An 11,441-nucleotide genomic window follows, 5' to 3' on the forward strand; every position below is an offset into this window, starting at 1 on the left:
CCGTAAGTCCATTGCCATTGTATATCAGATCCAAAGCAATACCGTCACATATCTTCTTTAATTACATGATACATGTACTTACAACACGATATGTAAATCATATCAATTCTATCAATAATGACCCACCTTTTTTTTGGGCTAGAGTTTATAGGAACTTTTTGAGCTATAGTTTTTTTCTTAAATTAGAGATAAGTTTTTTTTGGTTTACTTTATTACTTTTAAAAGGAAAAAATAAATAAATAAATAATGGGAAACCCACTAAATGGGCCTAAGTGTGTTATTTTGAGAGAGAATATAAATCTCTCTCAACACTCGTCGTGAATCACACTTTTACGCACACAAACACATAGTTATTTCTTATAGAACAACACCTCTCTCTCTTTCTACCTCTGTCCAACGCCAATTCACTCTCCGGCTCCGATCAACACTTGTATACTCATCTGTCTACAACCCCACATGACTAGAGTACCACTTTTCTCCCTTATTTCATCTTTACCTAGAAAAATTTGAGGCTTAGGGCTTGAAGCACATCTAATTTGAGTTGTTGCAAAAATAAGGTAGGAGCTCAATCTTTCAGAAAATAAATTACTCAGAATTTATCATAGAATTGTTTTATTTTATTTCCCACTAGAGGATAGTTTTGAATGACTTAAACTTTTAGTTTGTTGTTTTTGGGATTTTTGCCTTAAACTTATTTTGTCTAAGTTTCTATCTTACCCACAGAAGAGAATAATTCATAGATGTATATTCTGGAATGATTGCTAAATTACTGTTTTGGCTTTCATTTTTAAGTTATTCAACATAATGGAGAAATTCAATTTTTGAGTAATTGCTACTAATTTAATTGTGTTATTACTATTATATGTGTTTGAAGCTCAAGAAGTAAATTGCAGTGGAAGAGCTTCTCATTCCATCAAGGGCAAATGGACTCTCGAATCTTCGTAATCGGTTAGTGACAACTATATTACAACTAAGCTTGCAAGTTCACCCATGTAGACAATCTCTTCATATTGTATATATCACTATTGATGATCTCTTTAAATAATGTAAATTATGGAAACTTAAGAAGTTCTTGTTTATTATGATCACGAAAGGTTGTGGATGATTGAGTTTATTGATATAATTAATTGGGTTGAAATTTTTAATTAGTGGATGAAAGTGTCAGTAAGGTTATGAGTGTGGAATGAAAAGTATGTGTTCATAATATTTTAATCACACTTCTTTGTTTAGATGATGAAATATTATAACCTTGGGATTCTGTGGCAGGGTACAAATATTTAAACACTCCATGAGTTTTGATTTAAGGCCTTTTATTATAAAAGCCTACATCATTAGATAAATTTTCTTAACATTTAAGCATTCAGTTATGTTTTTTTTGGGTTACATATGGAGTTGTGCATGAGTTATTAATGCAATTATTCATATAACTGATAGTGTCATTAATTAAGTAAATATGACTTATTCTTTTGTTCACTTTCTTTTGTAGTTTCAGCAAGGAAAAAGAGACCGAGGGATTTTGGCACGATAGCACATCCGACTCATTTTGAACTAAAACTCCAGTGGCATATACTTACACTTTTTGAAGGGGAAATCTCTTTTGTTGTATAGCGTAACAACACTAGTCATCGTGCGTGTATGGAGTTCCGGTCGGACGTCGCGACGGGCGACCCGGACGTCCGCCACTGTGGCGTTTAGGGTCGGATACGGACGTCCCATGAGGACGTCGGGTGTCCTCGGACGTCCCTGCGACGGGCGGGCGGACGTCCGCCACTGTGGCAAGGTCGGGACGTCCCGCTCGGACGTCCGAATTTTTTTAATTTTTTTTAAACCCTATATATACGGCTCGTTGAACTTCATTTCATTTGCACCACTTGTTGTTAACAAGTTTCTCTCTTCTTTTACTACAAATTTCATTTCTACTTTTAATGGAGAACGATAGGAACTCCCCGGCCACGAGCGGGTCGCAGACTCCGGCGTTTCCCATCGACCTGGAGGGAAACGTAAGCGGAAATGCGACAACGGTACCGGGAATGGGACAGATGGGGGCCATGGGTGGGATGATGTCCCCTTATATGTACAATTGGATGGGACAGATGGGTGGTATGGGTGGTATGATGCCCAGGGCAGCCGGGATGGGGGCATGACCCCAAATATGATGATGCCGGGATGGGGATGGGGGGCATGACCCCAAATATGATGATGGCGGGGATGATGGCGGGATGATGCCAGGGATGATGCCAGGGATGATGCATGTGGGAGGGGGGTGGCAGGGTCCTGAACCACTAGCGGACGATGTCTATCGACCGGTTGTGGATATGCAGTCTACTGATACCCCTTCCACTTATGTTCTGGATACTCAGTTCACCGGCATAGACACTTTCTCTTTTGAGGAGTTGGGGATATCTCCAGTCAGGCAGACGCCGATGATATGAGCGGGGCAGGGGGAAGGGACGTGCAAGGGCAAGGGGAAAGCCCCAGGGTCTTCCTCACGAACGGTGGCAGAGGAGGAGGATGAGGAGACGGGAAAGAGGACGATCTGGAGCCAGTGGGAAAACGTCGCGCTTGCGAAGGCTTGGATTTCAATTGTCGAGGATCCCTATGTCGGTGCCAACCAGCATATTGACAGACTGTGGCATCGGATCGCTGAAGCCTACCACACACACAAACCGGCTGGGGCGAAGCGTCGCATTCCCGAACAGTGCCGGAAACAGTGGGAGCGGTTGAGGCCTAAGCTTAGTCGATTTGCTGGCCTCTACCAAAACAACCTCCGCCAGGCAAGCAGCGGTATGTCCGAGGAGGATGTCCGGAACCGTGCCTTGCTCAATACCCTGACAAAGCCTTGAAATTCAAACAATTCGACCAGTGGGAGGCCTTTCTCGTGGTGAAGGATTCCCCAAAGTTTTGTGGGGGAGTCGAATCGGGCAGGGCGAAGCGGACGAAGATCAACGCTTCCGGTGAATACAGCAGCAGTGCTGGTTCGCACGAGCTCCCGGAAGCCGACAAAGTGTCCCCGCTACCGCAATCAGACTCTCGCCGTCGTCGTCGCCCGGTTGGGCAAAAGGCTGCGCAGCGGAGGGCTAGGGGAACCAGCGGCAGTAGCGGGTCGTTCGAGGTCGAATCGGAGGCCCCTGCTCCCCAAGAAGATATCGACCGCCTCGCCCGCGCGCAGTTAACGACAAGCTTGGTCCGAACCATGCATAGGTGGCATAGCACGACCGATCCGCTGTACAAGAGGATGCTGAAGGATGTCATCGATGGATGTCGGCGCGATTTGGGGATGCCCCCCATTGGAGATGATGGCGCCGGGATTAGCGGAGGGGACGATGGGGGCGCCACGGGCGACGGGGGCGGCACGGGCGACGAGGACAGCGCGGAGTGAGCCAGGGATGTTGGATTATGTATTTTTCTTTTTTTTGAATGACTATGTATTTTGCTTTTTTCTAACTATGTGTTTTTTATGTTTTATGAATATGTATTTTTGCCCGTATTTTGATTTCCCGTATTCTGTGTCAAAATTATATTTCCGTTTTTACGTAATTAAATTATTGTGATTTTTTTATTGCGGGATGTCCTAGTGGGAAGGGCGGACATAGGAGGGGATGTCCTAGTGACGTGGCAGTGGGATGGGAAGTCCTAGTGACGTGGCAGAAGGTGTTTTTGGGATGTCCTAGTGGATGTCCTAGTGGGATGTCCGCCCACTGGAGATGCTCTTATTCTTTTGTTCACTTTCTTTTGTAGTTTCAGCAAGGAAAAAAGAGACCGAGGGATTTTGGCACGATAGCACATCCGACTCATTTTGAACTAAAACTCCAGTGGCATATACTTACACTTTTTGAAGGGGAAATCTCTTTTGTTGTATAGCGTAACAACACTAGTCATCGTGCGTGTATGGAGTCGTAGCTGGTGACTAACGTTGTTTCGCTTTTTTTTTTTATAAAAAACATCGATACTTTACTTTAGGGGGTAAAAGTTCGAGAGTTGTTTTCTTTGTTGTTCCTAAGTTTTTTTTCTACAATATTTCGTTTGTGTGTTTTAAAGTACTAATGATTATGTTAAATTAAGTTTGTTTTTTTTTTCTCTCTTGTGAAGTGTTTTAATTAGGCAAATAAAAAAATTTAAATACTAATTGGAGGATTGACAATGGTCTTAACCGTATCTTCTGAGTCGGGTTTGAGTGTTACAACATGCATATTATATTTTATCAAATAATTCTAATACAATATATAAATATATCTCTTACATAAATCATATATTCATATCATATTCCATCATATAAACCAAATATTCACTTCAATTTAACACATAGAAATCAACCATATAGCACTTGTAAAATTAAAAATATAATTTATACAAACCTGATTATGACAAGAATCTAACCGAACATCTTTTTCCGTCTCCTAATTTATAACCATCGGTCCTAATTACATAAGCTCTAGCTACGCACTTTTTTTTTCATCCTCCATTCTACCCAGACGTCCCCAAACCGAACCGAATCGGACGAACCGGCCCGGAACCGTCACCGGCGATTCCGAACCGGAATCGGAACCGTCGGCAACGGTTCGAACCGTGACCGGAACCGCCGGTTCCCCCGGGCCGGTTCAGGTTCCAATTATTTGGAAACCGTAAACGCCGGTTCCGAGGTTCCGGCAGCTTTTCAGGCCAATTTCCGACCTACACACTAGCCTTTCAGAAACCGTCATCCGAACCGCCGGTTTTCGTCAAAAACCGTTGACGAAACCGGCGGTTCCGTCCAAAAACCACCGGTTCCGCCGGTTTTTTGAAAATTTGAATTTTTGAAATTTTTTATTTAATTTATTCACATCTTTCCCCTATAAATACCCCCTTCATCTTCATTTCTACTCACCTTATTCTAGTGTTAACAAGTCTTTCTCTTCTCAATCTCAATTTCTCTATTCTCTATCCTTATTCTCTCTAATTGCTCAAGTTGTTTACGTTATTTGCGCTCATAATTTACTCACATTGTTTACGTTATCATATTTACACAATCACACTACTCTCTATTCTCCACCTTCAATTTCCATCAATATCATGTCTTCATCTCGCCGTGGTGGTGATCGGGGCAAGGGTATTGCCCAAGATCAAAGTGATACTCGTCGTCAACGTGCCCCTACTAGAGCACAAGTTAGGGAGGAGGTGGGAAGGCGAGCCGCTCTTCGAGCGCAAGTAAGTTCTAATATGTTTTTGTTTTTTAAATTAATTTTATTAAATTCATAATTTCATTTTTTAACATCTATGTGTCTATGTGTTTTATTTTTGTTAGTATTTTTACTTAATTGTATAATTTTCATAGGAGGAAGAAGATCGAAATGCGGCCTTGTTACTTGCCCTCGCCGACCAAGAAGGGGGCATTCACATTCGGCTTGGCATTTCGAATATGATGTGAATCTATCATCGGATTCGGACGAAGGCGATGATGGATCACATTCGCATCAATTCCCTCCTTCTAGCGCCGACCAAGTTGGCGAAAATGACTTCAGGACGACAAAAGAAGAAGATGCCTCCAAAGTTGAAATCTGATATATTCACCAAACATTACAAGAAGGTCCCGGTGGTAATTTCAAATCCTAATGATCCGACCACTACCATAGAGACAAATGAGTTCAAAGCATATTGTAACTATTGCGAGAAAGTCTATCCATTTGGAACCGGTGGGGGATATGGTACTCTCCATCACCATTTGAAGGTAAAACATCCCGTGGAATATGGGCATACTAAGTCCCAAAGCCAAATAAACTTCCCTACCGCCGGCTCATCGTCTCAAACAGGTACGCCTCTATTTAAATATGATCCCCAAAAATGTTACCGATGCTATGGTAAGATGGGCGGCAATGAAGCATTTGCCGTTTAATTTTTTTAATGACAAAAAATATGAGGTTACTATGCAAACCGCATTTAATGTTGCTACAAAAAGAATTCTCCCCTCAACTGCTCAAAAATCTAACAACCGGTAGTTTTTTGATAAAAAAAGAGAAGTAGGAAAATTTTTATCTAACTTGGGACACAAAGTTAATATTTTCTCTGATGTGTGGACGGATTCTTTCCAAAGAAATTCTTACATGGGAATTTCATGTCATTTTATAGATAATAGTTGGGCTTTAAATAAACGTTTAATTGGTTTTAGACAATTTCCTTCACCACACACCGCACAAGCAATTGCATCTTTAATTATTCAAGTTTTGAATGATTATGATTTATGCAACAAAATATTTTCGGTTGGTTTTGATAACGCAATCGCTAACACTGCAAGTATACCCAAATTAATTGCGGCTTGCTCCCAGGTGATAAGTGATAAGTATTTTCACCAAAGATGTATATGTCATATTTTAAATTTATGTGTGCAAGATGTTTTGTCTTTATGACAAAGTCATATTCAACATATTACAACAGCTGTATCCTTGATCCACTGGAAGCCTCATATTGCCAAGGCGTGGAAGAAGTATTGTCATTCGAAGAAAATAAGGTACACAACTTTTACTTTAGATGGAACTCTACAGATGATATGTTGCATTCTACATTAGATCATATAGAATATTTGGTTGATTTTTATAGAACTTTCCCTGTAGATGATTTATATCTTACCTCTTCTTGTTGGGATCAAAGCATGAGTTTATTTAAATTATTCAAAGGTTTTAGAAATGCCACCGTTGAGTTATCGGGTGCTATTATTGCACATCCGTTCGTGTTTTAGAACATTGCATGTATATATCACTTGGTTTTAAAACTGCAATGAAAAATTCCGTAAATAATCCTGAATTAATGTGTGTTTTATATTATATAATTGAAAAATGGCTTAAGTATTTCAATGAGATCCAACGGTTTTTTTGCTTGCAAAAGTTTTGGATCCAAAATGGAGACTAGTTGGTACTTTAAAAATTTTAGAATTTTATTGCAACAATTTGGCTTCTATTGATCTTGAACCACTCCGAGCTTTGCAATCGAATGACGAGGACGACGACAACAACATAAACCTAGCCCAAACATTCCAAATAAACCTCCCCCACCTCTCAACCCTGCAAAGAAGTTTTGAGTTCGACTTGCGGGCTCTCTTTCACGATTACGAAGCCAAGTACAACAGTACCCACCAAGTGAGACCTAGACCCCCCGTCAAACACATAACTTTGGCTTCTTCCAAATTGATGACCCCGACACCCAATCTCAATTGGCGGACCTATACGGCTACAGCAGCGGAGGAAGGACGGCAAATTCGGCAAGTGAGTTAGATTTATATTTTGACTCACACTTTTCTTTCAATGATGAAGAAGGAGGCCCCGTTCCCCAACAAATCGACGTCCTAGATTGGTGGGGATCACACGAGAAAGATTTTCCCATCCTTGCATCAATGACCAAGGAGATCTTTTCGGTTCCGGCTTCCACTGTCGCCATCGAGTCCGCCTTTAGTGTTGGAGGCAACGTCTTGGACGACAGAAGAAGTAGACTCATCGGGCAAAACATGGAAGCCACCATGTTACTTGATGATTGGTGCTCCGCCGAAATTAGAGACCAAGAACCGGATTGGGACAATCAAGTAGTACAACCCGACCAAGACTACTTCCCCCGACGAAGAGTAGGCCAGTTCCTCCGATCAAGCCAAATAGGTAAGCAAGGTAAGAGAACTACGTGGACTTTGATTCCAAAATGCAATTGAGCATTGAGGATACGTAGGCATCTTAACTTAAAATTTAAGTTGAGCTCAAGTCTTTTTCCTTTATTTCTTTTTTCTCCCATTTATTTCGAATATGTAATTTGTAAATTGTAATCAAGACTTTAAGTCTTTTGTAATTTATAATTTTAAAGTTGTAATTTGTAAATTTTAAGTTGTAATTTGTAATTTTAAAGTTGTAATTTGTAATATAGTTGAAATTTGTATCAATAAAATTGTATCGTTATTCTAATTTTATTTATGCAAGTATATTTACATTTTTTACTTGAATTACAATTTTAAAAAAAAAAAACATGAACCGCCAAACGGCCCGGACCGGCCAGGAACCGTCGGTTCCGGACCTTGACGTGAACCACCGGTTCACGATTCAGGAACCGGAACCGTCCAAGCTACGATGGGCCGGTTCAGATTTACGGTTCGGAGACGCCGATTCCCGAACCGTGGTGACATCTAATTCTACCCACTTCGTCGTCTTTTTTTTTTCCTTCATTATACTCTTCGAATATGGAGGTGTCCTCCATTAGCTTACTCAGAGGCTCTAATTAGTACACATAATCAAAAAGACATGCATTGTCTCTTTAACTGCCACGTATCATCGCATTTCATACACAAATATATTTATTAAAATATTATGACGGCTAAAGTTGGATTAATATGAAACATTTTCTAAGTTAGGCATCGCCCATATGTACAAATAATCCATAATACCTATATAATATTATAGAAGATCACTACTGATGTGCTCCTTTAAGAGGTGATGAAAAGGAGGAGGTTGTCTCGTCCGGAGGAGCAAGATCAGCTGGAACTGGAACAGAGTCAATTAATTTTTCGGTAACACATTGATGACGATTGATGTGCTCGTTTCAGAGGTGACGCCCTCCACTCTTCCCACAATTAGAGGAGAGAGAGTGGAAGGTTCCAAAATTTGGTCTTGTTGGACGTTTGGATGTGTGATGTTGGGGGGCATATTTGTTTATTCTATTTCTGTTGCGTCCATCTTCTGATTATTCGTGCTCCAGTTTTACCGAACTTCGACTTCGGAATCACTGTACCCAAAACACTGATCGCCCACCATTGCCTCATTACTGTACTCCATTTGCTGATCAATATTGTCCATTCCCTGATTGGCCACCATTCCCTGATAAATGTACTCCATATCGATTTACTCCATTTGCTGATTGGTCACCATTGGCTGATCGATATAGTTCATTGGTTGATGGATGCAGTTCATTCGTTGAATGGCCACTATTTATTGATCAATGTAGTTCATTTGCTGATTGGCCACCATTGGCATTGCACATATGCTTGTGTCGTTTGGCATTGCATTACACATATGATGTTTGTGCCGTTCTGGTTGTTGTTGTGGTTGTGGTTGTGGTTTATGACGACGTTCTGGTGTGACTCTGGGAGGCTCATTCCATTGTACGAAGATTTGAGCTCATCTTCTTTCTTTTTGCTTGCAATTTCTAAGTATATTTTGTATATTTTTCACAAAACACGTAAAAATATCTAATTGAACAAATAATGCAATTGCATAACATATTTTGCATTATTAACATTTAAAATGAGTCAAATTTAGGTTTAAAAGAATGCAAAATTCGTGTTTATCACTATACTGTACCTAATGTTATCTTTCCAATGTAAGGAAACTTGCGGACTGACACTACAACCTTTCACGCTAGGGAGTCGAGATCTATCTTGGTTGTGAAATATTGTTTTACTTCTGCAAGGAATTAACTATGTCACCTACTGTGATTATTTGTACCACAACCAGTCTACAGTGCAGAAGATATTAAAACGCTTGACCTATTAATGAGATAAAATTATTTGTTCTCTTCTTGGGTAAAAGTGGATGTAGAGTTTATTGTATACAAGCGGCTCTAACCGTGCAAACTGCAAACAACTCAAAACATGTTTTTCAGTATATTGACCTTAACATCACCATGCTAGAGTGTGTGTGTGTGTGCGCGCGCATAACACTAAGGTAGTCCTGTCGATTTGGTGTGGGGCATTAGTCGGTGCTACGCCTTTCAAAAGCCATCATCGTACCATGTGTGTCACAACTCCATGGCCACCGATTTTTGGTTCGGGTGAGGCGATGTTGAGTTCAAGTTTGTTTTGGAATTCTGCAATGTTGTTTGTTTGGTTCGGGTGAGGCAATGATGATTTCAAATTTGAGTCTCTTTTGTTAAGATATTTTTGCCTATATTCTTTTGAGTACGTAGTGCAGTTTGCATGCCGATTTGTTGTAGCTTCCATTTTTATTTGAGTTGTGGTTTGTATTAGGTTTGAATTTGCTTGGGGTTTATGCACTACAGTTCTATTTGGGCAGAAATTGGTTTGCACCAATCCGGTTAAAGTTGTGATCATTTTAGAACTCAGTCTCTTTTTTATATAGATTTTTTTCTCAATTTATTTGACCATGTGGTTTGAATCTCGTTAAAGTTGGAATAGAATTTGACGTGATATCAACTGTGTTTCATACAAATTCCTAGATCTGATAATTTAGCACATGCCAAGGCGATGGCCAATGATCAAGTTGTCACTAGATACCAAAGAAAGCTATCCAGATAACTAGTTACAAAAGAATCCACCACCCAACCAAAAGAAAGAAAAAGTTCAGTAAATAGTTTATCGATACCTTCTTTTGAGTTTTGGGTGTCAGTATCAACTACATTAGTATCTTTTTTACGTTTTTTCTTAATTAAAAAAATAAAATTGGTAATACTTGGAAGAGGCAATATCTACATACGTAACGTGCATGTCTCTCCTTACATGAAATCATATATTCCAAATGAAGAAAAGTGTACTACATGATTGTTTTAATGCATCGAGATTTTGTAACATATGTATATTTATAAACTTATTTGCACTTAATTATACTTCTTCCTTCTTTTAAAATAGGGCAACACGAGATTTAATTAATGCGAAATTCTAAAATATAAGAGAAAAAAAACAATTGAAGTTAAATATTAATACTCACCTTAGTAAAAATGTTTTTGAAAAAAGAAAATAGATTAATTTAATGGGACGAACTAAAATGACTAAAGGTAACTTTTTTTAAAGACGGGTAAAGTATTATGTTTGAATATCGATGTGTCGTATATATCATGTCGATATTACTGTCTTATGTCATACATATTTTAATACAATCATACATAATTTCTCTCCACTTCTGTCTTTAAAAATATCTCATATTCAATTGCCTTGTCCATTCATTCAAGTGTGATCAAATCGCTAGTTTTACTTTAATACCTCATTATTTTATTCAACTAAACTTTAGATGAGAGATGAGTAACAACTCTGGAGAATGCGCTCTAACTCAGGGCATCGGCAATGCGCCGATGGATTTGTGGCCGCGCCACTCCAAAGATAAGGGAAGAGGTGTAGTGCGGCCCCTGTGGAGAAGGGTGCAGCATGAATAGGGGTATGTGTTGCACCTACGCGCAAGACTGAAAGGGAGTATTTAATTATTTTTTAAATTTAAAATTTAATATTCACTTTAGTAACTCTATTAATGAAATTTATTATTTTTGATATTATGATTTTCAAACTCTTTAAATAACAACATATACTTTATAATTTTTATGATATTTATTGGAGTAATTTAGTTCTTTACCATATAGTACTACTATTATTTAATTTGGTAAGTCAGTAGTACTTAAAAATAAAAATTAATATTAAAATTGTTTAAGTAAAGGTATAAGTTATTGATGCTTAGGTGTCATTCTGTTCCTTTGCATCAAGATACAATACATGA

At 39.2% G+C, this 11,441-nt stretch overlaps 1 long non-coding RNA gene across 1 annotated transcript; it reads left to right on the forward strand.

Annotated features, from left to right (window-relative positions):
* The first annotated feature begins 312 nt into the window (after positions 1-312).
* On the forward strand, positions 313-1,768 carry LOC121791876. Its single transcript, XR_006048759.1, has 3 exons — positions 313-557; positions 875-948; positions 1,487-1,768. It is a non-coding gene; the product is annotated as an uncharacterized LOC121791876 (long non-coding RNA).
* The last annotated feature ends 9,673 nt before the right edge of the window (positions 1,769-11,441 follow it).

The sequence above is a fragment of the Salvia splendens genome, unplaced genomic scaffold (assembly GCF_004379255.2).
Source record: "Salvia splendens isolate huo1 unplaced genomic scaffold, SspV2 ctg95, whole genome shotgun sequence".
In the NCBI taxonomy this organism is placed as follows: domain Eukaryota; kingdom Viridiplantae; phylum Streptophyta; class Magnoliopsida; order Lamiales; family Lamiaceae; genus Salvia; species Salvia splendens.